Source organism: Apodemus sylvaticus, chromosome 8 (genome assembly GCF_947179515.1).
Source record: "Apodemus sylvaticus chromosome 8, mApoSyl1.1, whole genome shotgun sequence".
Lineage (NCBI taxonomy): Eukaryota > Metazoa > Chordata > Mammalia > Rodentia > Muridae > Apodemus > Apodemus sylvaticus.
In genome coordinates, this window is record NC_067479.1 from 20,951,766 (window position 1) to 20,970,825 (window position 19,060).

Sequence of the window (19,060 nt, forward strand, 5' to 3'; positions counted from 1 at the left end):
AGACAGACTCTTTATAGCATAATTTATCATTATTTTGATTTGATGAGAGAGCATGGAGTAGAGCCCATCATTTCTTGTTGAGCTAGGAGCATGATTATCAACGTCAGTTCTAACTCTACACTTTAATACACTCCTGCTTTGTGAGGTGCTGAGTATCTGATGCTACTGACTCTCGGGGGATTCCAAAGTGTAGCAAGGCTACCGCTACCCACCCTTTCAATAAGTCCCACTGGAACATAGACACACAGACTAGGTGTGTTTCCATGCCTAGCCCCCAAATTTTAATAAATGTTCCTTTTTTTTTGTCAAACTTCCATCCATATTATAAAACAAAATTAAATAAAGCAAGAAGTTTCTGGGGCCACAAGTGTTACACAAACAAATTAAAATCAAGAACTTGTAAGAGGGATTGACTGCCAACTAGAGCCCAGTTCACCTTCTGCCTGGAAAGGCAAGTTCTGAGAACAGCTCTTAGATTCTGTCCAAATAAGAGGACTGTCCTCCCCAAATCTCTATATACAGTTGGGGATCAAAGTCAATATACTCTGAGGAGACTTGTGATCTGAATACCACCATTTTCAGGTAATAAATAATTCCTTATTTAGATCAGAAATATAATATAACCAAAAGGTTGGAACGCTGAGCTCTACAATCAGGCACAAAGGAAAATCTTCGTTCTTCAAATTGTTGCTCACCTCTCTTTTAGTTTAAAGCTTGAAAGACTTTGTTTGCAAAAAGCTGTCAGGAGGTTACAAGGCCATTTCTAGCTACAAAGCTCCTTAGGGTTTTCAAAGTCTCAACTGTTTCCCTGAAGGCGCCCTTTTCCTGGGCGGTGTTCAAAGCCACTGAAGATTCTTCAATATTTTCTTTACCTACAGCCAAACGAGCCTCATTGTTTAGAAGAAATAGATTAGATGAGCGTCTTTGAACTGTGTTTTGAATGGACTGTGAAGTCAGGTGGCTCTTTACAAACACACATGAGCAATTTATGTTCAAGAAGGGTTTCAGAATGTTATCTGTGGACTTGGGAGAGAAAGGCAGGCATGTCAAAAGCAAACACAACTTTCTCACAAAGCTGAGTGTAAGGCTTGGTCCTGTATTTTCCACGTGTGGTTTGATTTATAGACATAGGATGGCTCTGTCTTTTTGAAGTGGAACTTTTCAATTCATGACATTATCTACACGGTAACAGCACCGAGCACTGTGGACAGAGCAGAAACATAAAGCCAGGGCAGAAAAGTTAGGCCCAAGCATCCACTTCTACTCAATATCCAGTTAGAGAACTGAGTAAATTCCACATACAAGGCAGCAGTGTGTTCTTAGATCTTGTTTTTTTTGTTGTTGTTTTGGATTTATTTATTTATCCTATTATGGATGGTTATAACTCACCATGTGGTTGCTGGGAATTGAACTCAGGACCTCTGGAAGAGCACCCAGTGCTCTTAACCATTGAGCCATCTCCCTAGCCCAGAACTCACTTTTAAATCAAAGATTTAAAGTGATTACACGTACTTCCCAAGAACTGTCAAAAGAAAGATGTATCTCATTTGTGTAATGAATCAGACAGACCAGTTGATGTTTGAACTCAGTGCTACTGGGGTCACATGAAATGTCTCCTCTGTGGATTAAAATAGTTCAAAAGAACCTCTATCCTTCCCTTGTTGCTTTACCGATGCTATATACACTCTAGGAGCCACAGGTTAAAGAAATCTATGTAGGTGAAAAACAAACTAATTTAGGGAATTTCTATCAATACTGTTAACAATTGTAAACAACTGAGGCTCTTTGACAGTCTAAGAAACTTGAACATAGTTATAAAATGTTTTTCTAATAGCGCCATCCTAACCAGATGTCATACCATGTGTTTACTGTATGGCCAATATGTATAGACACATACCTAGGCACACAGGCACATAAACATGATCTCTCACACACATACACAATGCATCTCACTCATACATATACATATGCATCTCTCACACACATACACAGAGAGAAACACACATACACACACATACTCATACACAGACAGTCATACACACACATATATATGCACATACAAACATACACACACATATATACTCACACATACAAACATACACACACATATATATACTCATATGCACATACAGACATACACACAAGTAGATACTCACACACACGTGCATACACACACACACACACACACACACACACACACACACTCACACACATACACCTCACCATGAACATGCACCTTGTTCTCCATCGTTGTTGGAAAGATTAGAGACTATTTTCAGATGAATTGAGCCAGAAACTATTTGTTTCAACTGTCATTTTTGGATGAGTATCCTGGATATATATAAAAGCAATTATTTATCCTACAGGCAGAACAAACACATAACCCAGGTCTCCTGACTTCCAGCTAAGGTTTCTTTTTTCTAAACCTCATTCAGATACAATGTCACAGGAAAGGTAAGAATCAAAGACAAATAAGAGTGAGAATAGATTCCCAGTTTTCTACAATTTGAGATTTCAGCAGTAAAATTCTTGGGTAAATTCACAATGAAAGTTTTAATTTTACTCAGCCTTCTTACCTGCCCAGATCTTAGAGTGTTAAGCTAAGTGTCTATAGGTTACACAGCCTAGAAACCAAGCATTTGACCGAATGTCTGTGGCCTAGAAAGGAAGCAATCTGAATGAACATCTGTGGCACCAGGTGTGGGACGTAGGTCGCGCTCCAGTCTCCGATAATTCTTACCCCACACTTCCTGGCTTATTATGCTCTATATTACTGGCATTCCTGAGGACAGCTAGAGGCCTGAACTGAACTTGTAGTCTTTTGGACAAAGGCTCTGAAATCCTGTCTGGTTTTCCCAAGAACCCCTTTTTCTATGTCACAGGAGCTGCCAGTCACTACCACACAGCCAATGTGTCTATTAGGAATCTTCTGATAAACTTAACACTCTGAATCACAGCCTGCTACACACACACACACACACACACACACACACACACACAAAAGGGGTAGGGGAGACCTCAACCTTGAGGACTTTGCTGAATACTGTCTAGTATCTGTCCATTTAAAATCCATCTTTTCTAGTCTCCTGTTGGCAAATTGACTTGGATTCAAATCTTGAACTGCAGTGTTGGCTTAAATTTAGGTAAACACCCTACTCCATCCACCACTATGTAACCATCCTTCATAACCCCCATTAAGTCCACCCCATCAAACCTGTATAATTAGTTTTGCTTACAAGCGACTCTTTGTGTTTATAGGTTGACAAATATCTTTTAAAAAAAGTTTCTGAGCGAAATATTGATCACTAGTAAACTTAGAAAACAAAAGCTAGATTGTTATTTATTTATTTATTTCATGGACTTCTATTAGCACATACTTATGAATAAATGAACTACAATTACCTTTTACAATACAGGTCGATGTCCCAGACCTTACTTTGTACTGAAAAAACCAGACTGAAAATAATTTCTCTTTTCTGGCCCCACTTCTATAAAACTCAGCCCACTGTGTTAGTGTCTATGGCAGTCACAGTGAGTCAGTCCTTGCAGGAGTCCCTCAGGCTGTGTGGGTGTTGATGGGGGAGGAGGGCTCTTTGCTGTTTCCCTTCTTTGAAGAAGTTGGAAGGCGGAAAGGCGATAAGGTCAGGTAGACCAGTGGAGTGTACCCACTGGAAGTTACAGCTGTTGTAGAATGCAGTCCTCTGAGCAAGACCGCTGTCCTCTTTACTGGACTTCTCCTTCCACAGAGAAGTAGGGAGTGGGAAGGCCCTGGGCTGTCACCTGAGAGCGTCACTGTCCCTGGCATGTCCTGTATGATATGTCATTCTGCCCAAGTTTCCTCTCTGGAGGTGCAAGAGTATAAAGGCTTGGAAAGGTTTACCCAAGGGCAGAGTTTATTTTATGAGGCTATGGGGGAGCCATCATGTTTGCTGGGTGAAATGCACTATTTTGGGGATCCCCCCACTCCTGTCTACAGCTCCTCACCCATGCTCTTTCGATAAGCCCCTTAAACACAGTTTCGGAATTAGGGCCTTATAAAGAGAGGTGAGCATTGTTAAAGTCTCCCCAGGGGAGGAATTCTCATAAAACTCCTGAGCCTGTTTCTTTTTATCCTATCTGTGTACAAATACTGATGCTTCTTTTTGGTGCTCCCCCCCCCCCCTTTTTAACCTGCTAGCTGCCTTCACCTCCATGGAGAATTATGTGAGGAATAAAAGATGTCGAAGCTCCTGAAAGTCTTCTGGATTCTTTCCTTGTCTCAAAAGAATAATCTGAGATTCTGAGGCACTGAGTTTTCAGAACACCAAAATAACAAATGGAATTCATCATTGGGATGCTGGCCGCCTGTTAAGGAAGCAGAAGGAAGGGGTTAGGGTATGGCCCGGGGGGATTCCAGGGCCAGCCGTCCTCTGTTGTAAAAAGTCAGGGAACTTCTAAACATTAATAGTAAGTGCCACAACAATAGCTCAGAATTGCAACAGTGTAACTTTTGCATGTGATCAAATCTCTTTGCATTTCTACAGATAGCCTATTTGTTTTAGTTTAGTAGTGAATTAAGCCAGAGAAGAGAATTTTGAAATATATTGCATGTACCTATTCCCTAAATCATTCAATCGAATAGATCAAATTTTAATGAGTTTCAACAATTTCTGAGGGTTCGTCTAAATATCCCTTTTCACATTAAAAAACAAAACAAACAACAACAACAATAAAATAACCAAAAACATTTCATAAAGAAAGAATCATAGTGGTAAAATGTGTACATGAAAACAAATTTCATAATTTTTTCTCCTTTTCAGTTTTTTTTTTTTTTTTTTTTTTGCCAGATGCTCAAAAATTCATGAATACTGGGACTGAGGACAGGGAGAAGTGTCAAGCCTTTGGTCCCCACCAGCCCAAAAAGGCAGGTAAGATCCTGACAGGGTGGAATCCTTGGCACTAAGAACTTTGACTTTTGATGAATTAGTTTAGAAAAATCTGGCCTGTGGAGTTTGTCAGAGCGCCACATCAACAAGGACTCAGCTGTAAGTGAAGTATGGCGTCATGAGAGGATGCTTACCCAACACCAGCTCCTGCTGCCTTGAAAATAGCAAGTGCTCACCTTAAGATGATTGTTAAGATACAGAAAAGTGCAAAATTAGAATGGCTGGGAGTTCCACTGAGGCTGGACTGTGGAAGTTTCTTTAGTTTTGTACTTAATAAAACGCTGTGTGTGTTCTCTATTGAATGTAGTTGGAGTCTACATTTGGCTCCAGAGTTGACTTACTGTTTTCGAACTGGAGATTGGTGATCCATAGGATGAAATGACTAAGCCTCCATGTTTTTGACCCAGACTTTGACCCCTTGGTAGGCTAAATAATCCTTCATTTGCCTCAAGACTCCTTGAGATCACCTGGATTTTCTAATACCTACTGCTTTCTTTATTCAAACTCCCAGGATGGAGTAATCCTACACCTGCCTCCTAAATCTCACAGATTAGTTTTTTTGTTTCACTAAACAAACTCCCCAAATCCTACTTCAATCTAAATGTTTTCCTAAACCCTGCAAGTCACTGTAAATTTTACTGAAGATCTTAAAACTTGCCTTACCATTACATAAAATCAGCCTCCCTTCTGGTATTCGCAGTGTAAACATTCATTGCCTTTATTTCTCTTAGGGTTTCACCTGTGTGCTTTGTAAGTGCTTTGTAAGTGTAAGTCTGCATTGAGAAAGATTGGGGTCTATATCATAAAATGAATATCTGTGCTCTAATTAAACTACTGATCTGAAATAATTGTGATTGTGATGATGTTGTTGATATATGTGTGTGCATGTGTGCATACACACGTGTGCACACCTGTATTTGAATATGCTCAGAACTTCCTTTTAACTCCAGTCATCACTTTTTCCCACAAATACTCTTTATAGCTATAATCTTATAATGTATGCTTGGGTTCTAATGGATCCTGAGACATTTCTTTGATAAACCTAAGGTGTAGTAAACAGAACAGAGTACTAGGTAGAAACCTGGAAGTTTTATTTGGCTTACAAAAAGAAAAACTTCACTTGAGCTATCAGAAATCTGAGGATATTGAGTATTTCATCCTACAATGATGGAATGAAATAACGGCTCATATGATTGTGGCTAAAGCACTTGATAAGAAATGGTTACAGCTGTGGAACAGATTCACTGAATGTCATTATGAAGTATGCTACACTTGGGCTTGTAGACACTAAGGTTCAGTGATTGACGTCAAGAAGTTTATAAGGTTGGAGAACATCATACTAAGTGAGGTAACCCAGTCTCAAAAGATCAATCATGATATGCACTCACTGATAAGTGGATATTAACCTAGAAACTTGGAATACCCAAGAAATAATCCACATATTAAATGATGTCCAAAAAGAACAGAGGAGTGGCCCCTGGTTCTGGAAAGACTCAATGCAACAGTATAGGGGAATACCAGAACAGGGAAGTGGGAAGGAGTAGATAGAGGAACAGGGGGGGGGGGGAGAGGGCTTATGGGACTTGTGGGGAGTGGGGACCCAGAAAAGGGGAAATCATTTGATATGTAAATAAAGAATACATCGAATAAAAAAAAGTTTATAAGGTGTAAGATTTATCTGGAGGAATAGTTAGTCAGTTAGTCTGTATGTCAGTTACACATGAAATATATCCCTAAGATACACTGAATGGTCTCACATTAAATATAAAAAGTCAAAAGTATGTTCTTAAACGAAGATATGCAAATGAATAATGAAGAAAGCTAACTTCACTAGTAGTAAAACAGAATGCAAAGCAAAACAAGATTCCTCCTTTATTTCCCCTTCCTCCCTTCTCATTTACTTTATGTTTTAACCTAATCCTGTCCTTTGTGATGCTAAATTGTAAAAGGTTTGAAAGTAGCCAGTACTGCCAAGAGTGTGGTCAAGCCAACACTCAAAATATTGTAGGTGGGTGACTGAAACAGTTCAGGAAAGTAAACTGGAAATATCTTTAATAAAGTAAAAAAAAATTTCAAAATAATCACTAACTTTGTCCTACTCCTGAGGTCTGAAGAAACAGAAGGATATGTGCAAAAGGCACATAGATGTTTATTTTATGGACCACCATCATGGCCTTTTGTGAATGGGAGCATGTCACATGTGTGCCAATAGGGAAATATCTAAATATGTTGTGACAGTGGGATTCTATGTAGTATTGGGAAGTATTAGCTGCATCCCTGTGTAGTTTCATGTCAAAAAGTTAAAGAATAAATTGAAATAAATAATTAGACTCATGCTTATGTATTGTAAAACATACTTCATATATTGTGGAATGTCAGATAGTGGTGCAGGAGCAGCATAATGGGGAAATGTTCAGGGAGGCTGCGAGAGACCCCAAACGACTTCATAAATGCACAGTCAAGGAGACATTATTGGAACTTTTAATGTATATCTAAGCTGTACTGGACCCCAGGGAAACACAGATATGTGAGATGGAGTCACTGACCTCCCAAAGGATTGCAATCATCTTGGATAGAAGCAAGCCCGTAGGAAGCAGTTCGAACAAGGCAGACGAGTACAAAGTTGCTTGATGAGTTATACGGGATGCGTTCCAGAGATCAGGCTGGGAATTGATCTTGAATAGAAGCATGCAGTGGGCAGCTCATGGACAGAGAGGACTTGGATTGTGTCCTGGGGGATTTTCTAGTTTTGTCCTCACTTTCTTTCTTCACTCCAGGCCTCCAATGACATGTACCTGAGCTGTTTGTTCTTGGTTAGTTTATTTCTATAGTTCATGTTTGCTTAGTATTTTGTATCCTGAGTAACTTAACCCTCAAGAGTACTTTTGAGTAAGACCATAGGAATAGCATCAGATAGACATTAGATAAAGCTCAGTCTGTCTCCATCTTTATGAACAGGGATAAGCATGGTCAGTCTCTAAAAACAATCCTCTTGACTTATGTCAATGGGTGGGAATCCGGAAGCATTCCCTGTGGCTTATTTAATTCTTTGTTCTTAGAATGAGCGAGGGTGACCGAAGAGCTGGAGTTTTCTTATTTGACACTGAGTATCACCATTACACAGATCCAGCCCCAAGAGGGCTACGGTGGGAGGGGGTCATCTTCAAGTGCACCTGGACCTTGCACAGACCTGCATTGGTATTAACCCCATCAGTGGTTACATCCATTTATTCAGTGCACACTCACAAATGCAATGATGCAGTTTCAAACTTAATTAAAAATAGAAAGCAACCTAAACTGTGCTAGCATTTCCCCTGACTTCAGCATGATCTACCACTTTGACAAAATTTCATAAATCTCCCGCAATAGAAAATTCTACAGCACAAAACCATTTTATGCAGCAATATAGGTACTTAAAATATTCAGCAACTTTCATCATGTTTTGCCTCTTGGTACATGAGATTTTTATGTATTTAATAGTTACATATGTTATATATTTTAAACAGTATTTTTTTCCTAATGGTCCCCAACAGTACATTTTTCTGAAATTCTAACATCTGTGTTTTGTTCTTGCAGTTTAGAATGATAATCTTAAATTGAGCACATCTAGCCACGGAAGGCAGGTTGATGGGAATTTGGTGAAGGTGGCTGGATCTAGTGTTGAAGGCATCAGAAGTCCTCATATCTTGGTGACAGAAGTGCTTCTTTCTTTGTGTGTGTGTGTGTGTGTGTGTGTGTGTGTTGCGGAGGGGGTCCTGTTAGGCATCAGAGGTTCCTGCTCTGACCAGGCTTGCAGCAGGTACACAGAAATGCAGAGCGAGAAACTGTGGGGGTCATTTGTTATTTATGAACTTGTTGTGCCACATCATGTAAAATTAACAACTTTAATGGGTTCCTGCCTCAGTTGCTTGAAGGACTGCATTTCACCAGCCAAGACCACCCATGGGTTTCCAGAAATGTGGCTGAGTTTGCTCTGTGTTACTAGCTTGGGGGTGGGGTGGTCTACATGTCACCATAATCCTTGCACTCAGCAGATGAGAAAAAGGTCTGTCCCCTGTGAGAGGCTGGTCAGGAAGTGGAGTCTACGGGGCATTTGTGGTTGAAGAGATGAGCGATTACTTGGGAGAGAAAGTTCCTTTCTCTACCTGGCTAATGAAGAGATTTACTCCAACATTCATTCATTATAAATTGGGGGGATGGCTTCTCCCATGTGCCAGTGTCCAGAGGGTCTCCTTCCTGTATGAGTTCATAAATAATCAACGTTTACAATGAAAAGGTTTTGTAAGCATTAGCTTTTCCTGTCATAAAAATTCCCTCATGCTTCTGAGGAAAGACCAATATAATTTGCAGACAAAGATTCTGGAGCCAAAATGGATGTTTTTGGGAATGCAGGAGAAGAGTTTCTCCTTTTATACACCATTGGACTTGCTTTCATGCTAAAACATCATCCAAACAATAGTGATCATCTAGTAAATAGAAAAAAATGATAAGTTAGTCAACAAACATGTATAAGCTCACTGGGTACTAAGTATTTTTTAATAGATATACTACAGGCTCCAGCAGAATTCATGGTTTTAATAGAAGAGAGAAGTAAGTGACAGGTCATTGAAACCCAGCTTAAAGTGTTAGAGTAGAGGTCATAGCTGAGTGCTAACGAGGTCCTGGGAAGGAAGAATGAAGACTTATGGAGGACACTGGGACAGGCTGCTTAGAGGAGGCGGGGGAGCTTAAAGAATGAGCCAACACCTCAGAAGAAGGAAGGTTGTAGTAGTTTCCACTCAGCAAGCTGAGGACAGGTGAGCAGTAGCACACATCTGGATACCTTCCAGGTTCTACCTGCTGTGCCAAGTGCTGGGCACCGTGTTGTGCTTTGGCTATGGTATCTAATTTTCAGTTCTTGCAACAGAAGACCATAATTTTTTTTTCTTACCTGGGAAAGAATAGAGGAGGCACCAATTACTGACTAACCTACCAGATTTTGGAATCTGAAGGTTGATCTACTCCTTTTTCATGCCCTCGTTTTGACCCTGAGACATCCTTGGATACCTGTTCCAGAGCATTGAGAAAGCCTGGCTTGATGAGGAGGAAGAGTGCAGGAGAGAGACGCTGTAACCAGACCAGGATGAGTGCTGACTTCTGTGAGAGGTGTGAACTTTCTATATTCTGTAGGCAATGGGGAGCCACTCATCAGAAAACTTTTGGTAGTGGGCTGGTTGGGACAGAAATGTAGAGAGGGGAAGGGAGGGTGTTTATGTTTGTGTTTGTTTTGTTTTAGAAATATATCTAAGAAGAAACAGGGGCAGATGAACTTCTGAAGAGGCTAGTAATACCACCGGGTGAAATGACTATTGTAGGACTTATTATCTTTAGAGGCACACAGACCTGAAAGTTGTGCCACTGTGGTGTCTTTGGTGACTTACTGAATACCACATCTGCCCTCACAGAGTAAAAGTATATTCAGCAGATAACTGAGGGCTGATAAGACATTCCATGCAAAGCATTTGCCTTTGTTCCTGGTCACTGTGCTTTTCTAAAGACTGACAGCCATTGGCCTATGACCAACGTCCAGGTAAGTTGTTGTAGCAGGCTGTTCGAAGCGTGTCAAGGGTCCCTGGTCAGTATGCCCTGGCCATTCATTGATAGACTCACAATGGGTTGGCCTGTAGGATGAAAGGGGAGGAGAGAGCAGCAGAGATGTAAAACATCTTCCCAAAGGAACCACTGCATCCAGAAATGGTGGAATGAAGTCTAAAGCAGGGTGGGGAAGAGGAAACCAAAAAACACTGAGGTACTCCAGGTGAACATAGGTAGCATACAGACACATGTTTATGTTGTGATGATTTTACACCCATTTCAGTTAATAGCAATGGTTAATTTTTGCTTCCTTCTGTTCTTTGTGATGACTATGGTAAATGTTCTTTATAAATATTGAACATATAATTAAGTAAAGCAAAATTTGCAACCATGGTCTGGATTTGGGGACATAGGACACACAGACACTTCACTAGGTGCTTGACTCTGCCCCAGGCACCTGAAATTGTGTCTGACAGAACTGAGGGAAGGGTTCCTTTGCTTCATTAAACTGTATGCTTTATTGAGGTTATAGATGTGCTAGAGTTTTAACATTAAGCCTAATGTGCTGGTGTCATTTAGGGGTCACTGCCAAGGGAGATTTTCACTTCTTACACTGTTTAGTGGGTTCCCTGAGTTTATATGATATTCTATATAGTACTCCATTTGGTGTCATCTTAGAGTTACACAGACCTAGCTCAGAATCCTAATGTCCTCTTAATAGTCACATGATCTTGGAAGATTCATTTCCCTGCCCTGGTATTTAGCATCCTCATTGGCAAAGTAGCTTTTGATAATCAAGGTACATTCACCCCACAGAACAATCATGGGCACAAATAAAATGATAAGAAAAACAGATAATAATTCAAATGATAAAAATTCATATTCATGCTGGTTTGGTTTTGCCAACTTGACAGGAGGTAGTGTCATCTTGGAGAGGGCACATCCGTTGAGGAATTGCCTACATCAGTTTGGCCTATAGGCAAGTCCCTGGATCATTTTTTTTATTAATGACTGATGTGGGAGATTCCAGCCCACTGTCTGCAGGTGAAAAGTGGCTGCGTAGCCAGGGTTCCTTCATGGTCTCTGCTTTAATATTTGGTTTTAGGCTCTTACCCTGGCGTCTCTCAGTGGTGGATTATAAACTGTTAAGTGGAGATAAAGCCTTTCCTCCCCAAGTTGCTTTTGGTCATGATATTTTTCATAGCACTAGAAGCCAAGCTAGGACAATATCATAACCTATGGTGTCTCGAGGTTGTGCATTTAGTAAGTATAGTACTGAGTTTATGCACTTGGAGGGACTAGTTAGTAATTCTCTTGCCCAACACAAGGCCTGGCACTTGCTAAGTGAATAGATAAGTCTTGGACAGGAAGGAGTGAATTGTAGGCAGTTTAAGCTTTCTAACTTAGGTTTACTGAGTTGATAGCAAATGGCCACTCTCATGAAGAGGGTAGGAGGCAGTCAACCAGCACATCAGCTGAGATCACTCTTGCTTTATTGCATTGGCAGGAGGATTTTAGGTAAAAGCCAACTAATGAATGAAGTGAAAACAACTAAGTGAGTTCAGGCTGTGTAGGCGGTGAGCATAGCAGGCTTCATACTGTCCCAGATCCAGAGTGTGGGACACTGGGTTACTTATTCTAGGAAGAATGCAGTGTTCCCCTCCTCAGCCTCAGAGCTAGCAGCAGCAGCAGTAGAAGCAGGAGGTCTCCATTGTCTCCCCACCTCAGGCTCCAGTGTCTCTATCCCTTTTGGGAAAGTTTTACTTTAGAGAAAGTGAATTGTAAATTCCTTCCCTGCTCTTTTAAGATGCAAAAAATGTGGTATATATATACACAATGCAGTACTATTCAGACATTAGAAACAATGAATTCATGAAATTCTTTGACAAGTGGATGGAGTTGGAGAACATCATACTAAGTGAGGTAACCCAGTCTCAAAGGATCAATTATGGTATGCACTCACTAATTAGTGGATATTAGCCTAGAAAACTGGAATACCCAAAACATAATCCACACATCAAATGAGGTACAAGAAGAACGGAGGAGTGGCCCCTGGTTCTGGAAAGACTCAGTGTAACAGTATAGGGCAAAACCAGAACAGGGAAGTGGGAAGGGGTGGATGGGAGAACAGGGGGAGAGAAGGGGGCTTATGTGACTTTTGTGGAGTGGGTGGCCAGAAAAGGGGAAATCATTTGAAATGTAAATAAAATATATCAAATAAAAAATTAAATAAAATTTAGAAACTCAAAAAAAAAGATGCAAATTTGCTTCCACTTGAAACTGTTAGTACCTAAAAGCAATCTCTCTGAAGTGTAACCAAGGAAGGGGTTAGCACCTCTATCCTCCTCATCCCCATCCTCTTTTTGAGGAACCCAATTTAGAAAAGTAGTGTAATCTCTTTGCCAAACTTTACTGGCTAGGAACTCTAGGTTGCCACTCAGCCAGGTGAAGGTTATAAATCCATGTCCTTTGATTCAGTTGGATTGAGTTTATTTAATCTTTCCTCTATTGCTACCATCTTGAATAGCCCTCCTGACCACTTTCAGAGAATGGCGTACTTTTCTCTACAGCTCTGTAAGAAGGAGAGCCACTGTCTAGATTCTTGACTGCTACTAAAGTGGGCCAGACATTCATCACACTTTGCTTCCATGACTGTGTTTGCCATTAGCTCTGTATTAAAGATGCTTCTTCTGTTCTGTACATGGCAAACACAGCCTGTCTTCCTGTGGGACTCTGCCCATCTCACAGAGCAGGGTTAGGGCTGCCTTTTTAGTGCCCTTTGCCCACACATTGCATGTCCTCTCAACATGAACTCCTAAGATGTTCATTGCTTCCCTTTCGTCATCTGTGTCATCTGTATCTTTACATGAATTGCGGAGCTTCTGCCTGATTCACTCTGTATATTCCCCATAGATTTATTGGCTAAAGATGTATGTGACCTTACTGGAGGACAGTCCCTCCTTTAACGGCTCTGTGCCGTGTCCTCCTCACTGGGATGCTGGTACAGTCCCTTCCTTATGATTCCATAAGACCCTGTAAGAAGCACCAGATCCTACCAGTGAACCTATGCTAACTGTATATTACCACTCTGTTTACTTTCAGGATTGTAACTATGACAGCAGAAGTCATATCTTATTGATCTTTTGATTCTTAGAAATGTGTGTAGTCTCTGCTTCAATGTTAGACTTAACTAAATTAAAAACCATGTATACAAATATATACTTTCTTTATGAGTATGAAAAATTTGCTAGCATGTATGTGTATGTATATGTACCATGTACATGCCTGATGTCTGTGGAGGACAAAAGGGCACTGATCCCTTGAAACTTGAATTACAGATAGTTGTGAACCATCATGTGTGTGCTGGGTATGAAACTTGGATCCTCTAAAGGAGTAGGGAAAGCTCTTAACATCCAAGACAGCTCTCTAGTGCCTGTATTAATATTTTAGTTCAACAATATATTTGCATATGTTAAGTCCTTAGTATATTTTAGGTAGTTAATTATCGAGTATGCATATATTAGATTTTTTTTCACAATTTAAGAACCTATATATATATATTTTTTTTTTATAAAACTAGAAGAAAATAAATACCCATATTCCTATCTTTTCTTCTTAATTTAGCAGTTTCTTGAAGTACTTTCTCAGATGAATTTTAGAGTAGTTTTTTTGTGTGCCTTTCTACCAAAATTTTTACTTGGACTAGACATGCATTATATCAAAAGCAGATTTGGGATGAGCTATCTTGTGTATTGTGATGAACTCTCTGTTAGATACCTGGTCGCTCCCGCCAGTGATGAAAGCCTTTTCTTGGTTCTGTAAAAGCCTTGGCAGTTTTTTTCCTAGGAATCCTGAGATTCCTAGGTATGCTGCTTTTCAGTCCCCAGTTGGGTTAAAATGTGGCAGTCTCGGCTGTTCAGGCTGTCCTTACCACTTTTGTACTGCCATGCACTCATGTGTATGTCTTTTAGTCTCTGGTTTACCATGGAAGAGAGGGCCACCCAAAGAGCAGCAGAGCTGCAGTGGTCTGTGGTCTGGGGCTCTTCTTCCGACATCTACCTGTTTGCTGTAGTCAGAGAATTTGTTTTAAATTGTATTGCTGTGATGTTGGTGTTCTCACAAGCAAGAAAGGGGTCTATGATGGAAAGATTATATGGGATGAAGAATAACTCATATCTCTCTTTACAGGATTGGAACAGTATTGGGAAAAGAATAAGAAGGAGAATTAGTCCAGAAGTTTGAGAATTGACTCAGATTTTGTTCCTTTCTCTAAAACATTTTTTGCAATAAGTAAACCTGATTTTTTGAAGCATTCTTAAGTAAAGATTTACCTTACCAAAAGTATTCATTTTCAAGGCTGGGTATAGTAGCATGCCAAATTTCACTTTCTTCAAAGATCTTAAAAGATTATAATATGAGAGCATGATGATTTTCTGATGAAACTACTGAACCAAGGCCAAACTTCCATTTCACGAGCAAATGAATAGGCAATGTTCTAAGTCAGGTAAACTTGGTGGCATCTTGTGACAAAGCAATGGTTAATCAATGCCTTCTACTTCTGTTTGGTCTCTTTCTATACCCTGTGAAGGCAACATGCTATTGTCACAGTCATTCAGAAGCTTCCTAAATAGTGGAATGAATAAACAAATAAATGAATGAATGAAGTAATCTTATATTTTTTCTCATTTACATTTCGGTTTTTGAAATGTCCATCTTTCTACTTTGGATGTTGTTTGCTCCTGTACTGGTGATGTAGGCTATTATTCTAGCAACAGCAGCTGTGCTGAATTTTGGTTGGTTGATCATGCATTTCATTAGAGGATAGGCAATTTGAGGGCCAGTACCAATGAGTCATTAATTACCCTTGTATGTTTAGTGTTTTCATATTTTTGTTTCCAAAAATAAATACTTAGGGATGTTTAGAAATCTTGTTTTCATCTTTAGAAGCAGTATGGTCGGCAGACTTAAAGGTTATGGTGACTTTAAGCCCTGGATGCTATCTATACCTGTACCTGTACCTATATCATCTGCCCAGCATCATTTCAGCAATCAGTTTAGAATCCAGGGCTAGAATGAGGCAGAGTAAATGTGTGAGCAGAGCTCAGGTTATAAATATCCACCAACTTTTTGCTTTAGCAACCGAGAAACAGCTCTCTTCAGCAACCAGAAAAACCTACAGGAAATAATTTGAAATCACAAAATATTCTAGTTTTCCAAGGTAAAACAAGAGTGATAATTGAATTGGTAGATATTGCACTGTAACAGACTGCATGAGTCCACAAACCCTGCATAGAGGAATACAGAAGCGAGGGCTGCTGTGGGCTACTACAGACAGAGTTGTTAATCTTTTCCTTTCTTTTTAATCAAAACTGAAAATAGTTTCCTTTTGCAAATGCCAATTTTATTTTCTTATAAAGAATTTTAGATGATTTAGGAGTTTGCATCTTAGTATTTGTTTCAAACATTTTGAAAGTGTTTATTTAACAAACTTGTGTGTTCAACAATAGTTCACACAGAACAAATCATTAAAGATCACCTCTCATGCAAATGGAATATTTACACTGAGATCTGATTTGACAACACTAAGCCCCGTATTCTTAAACAACTAAAACATATTTGTCAGTTAGTTTTAATGTACTCTTTTTCCCACTTGAATTCACCATGATTAAAAGTTCAGAGCTTTGGTTACGTTATATAATTTGAGAAATAACCAACAAGGTCCCTAGTGATTAAATATTCAAGTTTGCAATTATTTTGTAACTTTTGTTCTGCTCTTCGCTCACTCTAAAAATTATCATAAAATTTTGAAAGATGTCCTCAGTGTAGAATATGTCCATAAAATATTAAATATTCAATTTTCCTCTATCATGGCTTGAAAAATTCATAATTACATGATGATCCACATAATAACTCATTCTGAAAAGTCATATGTGGCGCTCCCTCTGTGACTGAGTTAATAATTTACTGCTGTGTGGGATTTTCACTCTGCACTGTTAGTCTTGGGAACATTTATTAAGCAAATGTTCATTTGCAAAGATCAGGATGTGAATGAAGAGGGTAAGAATTTAATGAGGAGTGACAGACAGGTGAACTGGTTCCATATAGAACTTCAGTACAAGGGAGAGCAGAGAGCTTCATCTTCTGTTGCCTCGATAGACAACTGGAATGAAATATAGGGGACAGAGGGCAGGGGGGAGATGATGCTCTCCTGCAGGGCCAGCAGAGGGATAAATCAAAGAGAGGGGGGGATACAATTCAGGCTATTTGAAAGGATGCCAGAGAAAGTGCTGCTTCGAGCTTGTAGAGCAGGAAATATGGGGGCTTTTTATTTTAAAGTCACCAAATGCTGCTAAAGAGAATAGCTTCCAGTTTCTTCTTTTGTTATTATATATCTTCACTGACAATAATAAACCTAAGCCTGTGACTGAATATTAACCAGAGAGAGAAAGGTTTTCAATGAAACTGGGTACAAAGGAGGCTCAGATGTTAACAGACAGTGAGACTGCTATGCATCATGTAAGAGTAAACCTTAGGAAGAAGAAATCACTTCTGGATCATTTTGGGTCCCATCTATGGAGATGTTTGCAATGTGAGCGAGGCAATTCTGATCTGTTGAGTAAGAAATTATTTCACATTAGTAACCTGTGTTGTCACATGTCCATTTTATTTTGGATAAATCTGTTTTGCTTTATTTTGTTTGGGACATGGTCTCCTGATGTAGTGCAGATGCACCCTTATCCTTTGCTTTTGGAATGCTGGGATTGCAGACTTTAACAACCATTACTGGCTTACCCAGATTGTAGAGCAGAGGTGATGGGTAACCAGGAGGAGTCTTCATGTGTGAGCTCCAGGTAATGCTGTCCTTTGACTTGATTCTAATATTAGCTTTTGACTGGCACGTGTTAAGACTTGGTAATATGGATAGCTAGCTCCTGAGTCATCTTAAGTTACTTTTGGAATATAGTGAGGTTAAATAAATGCACAAACAAACAAACAAACACAAAATGGAATTCCAGGAGAAGGTACCATACTGCAAGTGGTACAGAGTCTAAATTAGGACTTGTCCTTGAAGAAGCCTACACTTCATCAGTGATCCATTTGCCTATAACTCCTTACAACAAAGTCATCAACCTAAGGAGCTCAATTTTCATGATTGGGAAAAAATTATGACCAACTTCTTCATAATAATTCAATTTCCTCACCAAAAATATTAGCTACCAAGGTCTAAAGGAGGTCATTTTCAAATGCCAGGCATAAATAGGGTGATCATTGGTATACCCCAAGTAATTCTTCTGACTATAAATTTTGAAACAAGGCAAAAATTTAAGCCAAGTTATATCCTTGTTAAAAGGTAGTTATGACAATAGCATTAACAGTAGCTGTTCATTCAACAGTTTTCTTCAGTTATCAGATATCATCTTCAATATGTGTGCTTGGATGGTAATGCCAGAAGCATAAATATTTATATATAAAATGTACATACAGACCATTAAAAGTTGCCAACAATACGAAAATATAAATTTTGTAAATGCAATGATAATATTTTGTAGGGTATGTAAACTGGAGACTCCACAGAGTTGCTCAAAAAATTATTTGGTTAAAGGGTAAATACACCTTGTACATCATAATGAAAGTCTTATAGGTAGGGGTGGAGATTAACACTTCAGGCTGTCTACAGAATATTAATAAAATTCAATATATTTTCTAAAAGGTATAATTTATATTTTGTGGAAATGAGACCCTTTTCTAATAAAATTCTTCTGTCCTTCATTCTGTTCATATAATTTTGCTATAAATCATCCTGTAGGAATTTTTTCTCCTAAATATTCATCTCAGGGAGAGCCTATTTAAATAAGCCCTCTTAGCAAGATCTTTCAGAATTAAAATTACACCACAAGCAATACTTCATCCAATATGTTTCTGTCTATAGAATTTTCTTATGCCTAAAATAATATTTTTTTTGGAATTACATTATATGAAGGTGGTGGATTTGTAGTGACTTGGAAGGAAAGATGCAGTGCATTCAAGATAATCTAATTATCTTTGTCTTTTTAATTGCCCTGTCCCTGAGTCCACACCACGCTGCTGCTTTCTGCTCCCATCTACATATATAGTGTGCAAAACCTAAGGGCATGATTCTCTGCTTCTCCACAAAGAATGAGAAGGAAGGAAAAGGCTGCAGGATATACTAGGTTTCCTTGGTTTCCAGTAAACTACGACATTATGCTCTCTCATGCTCATTTGAAGCTAATTTTACTCCACTGCCTGGTTGCCATTAGAGAAAATGCTTTTATTTTGCTCCTAATATGAATATAATAAGTAGCATGAACTCATAGGATTTGAAATATAGTACGGAAATGTAGACAGGCATCCACACATGTATGTATGCATTTGAATGTATGTGCACATGTATGTATATACATCATGTTGATGTGAGATCTATTGTACCGGGATGATTCTATAGGTCACACTGATGCTAAAGAGTTCAGAGAGGTATTTTAATGTTGATATTAGCAAGGCTCTAGAAACCTGTATACTCTGATTAATCCATTTTGCTCTCC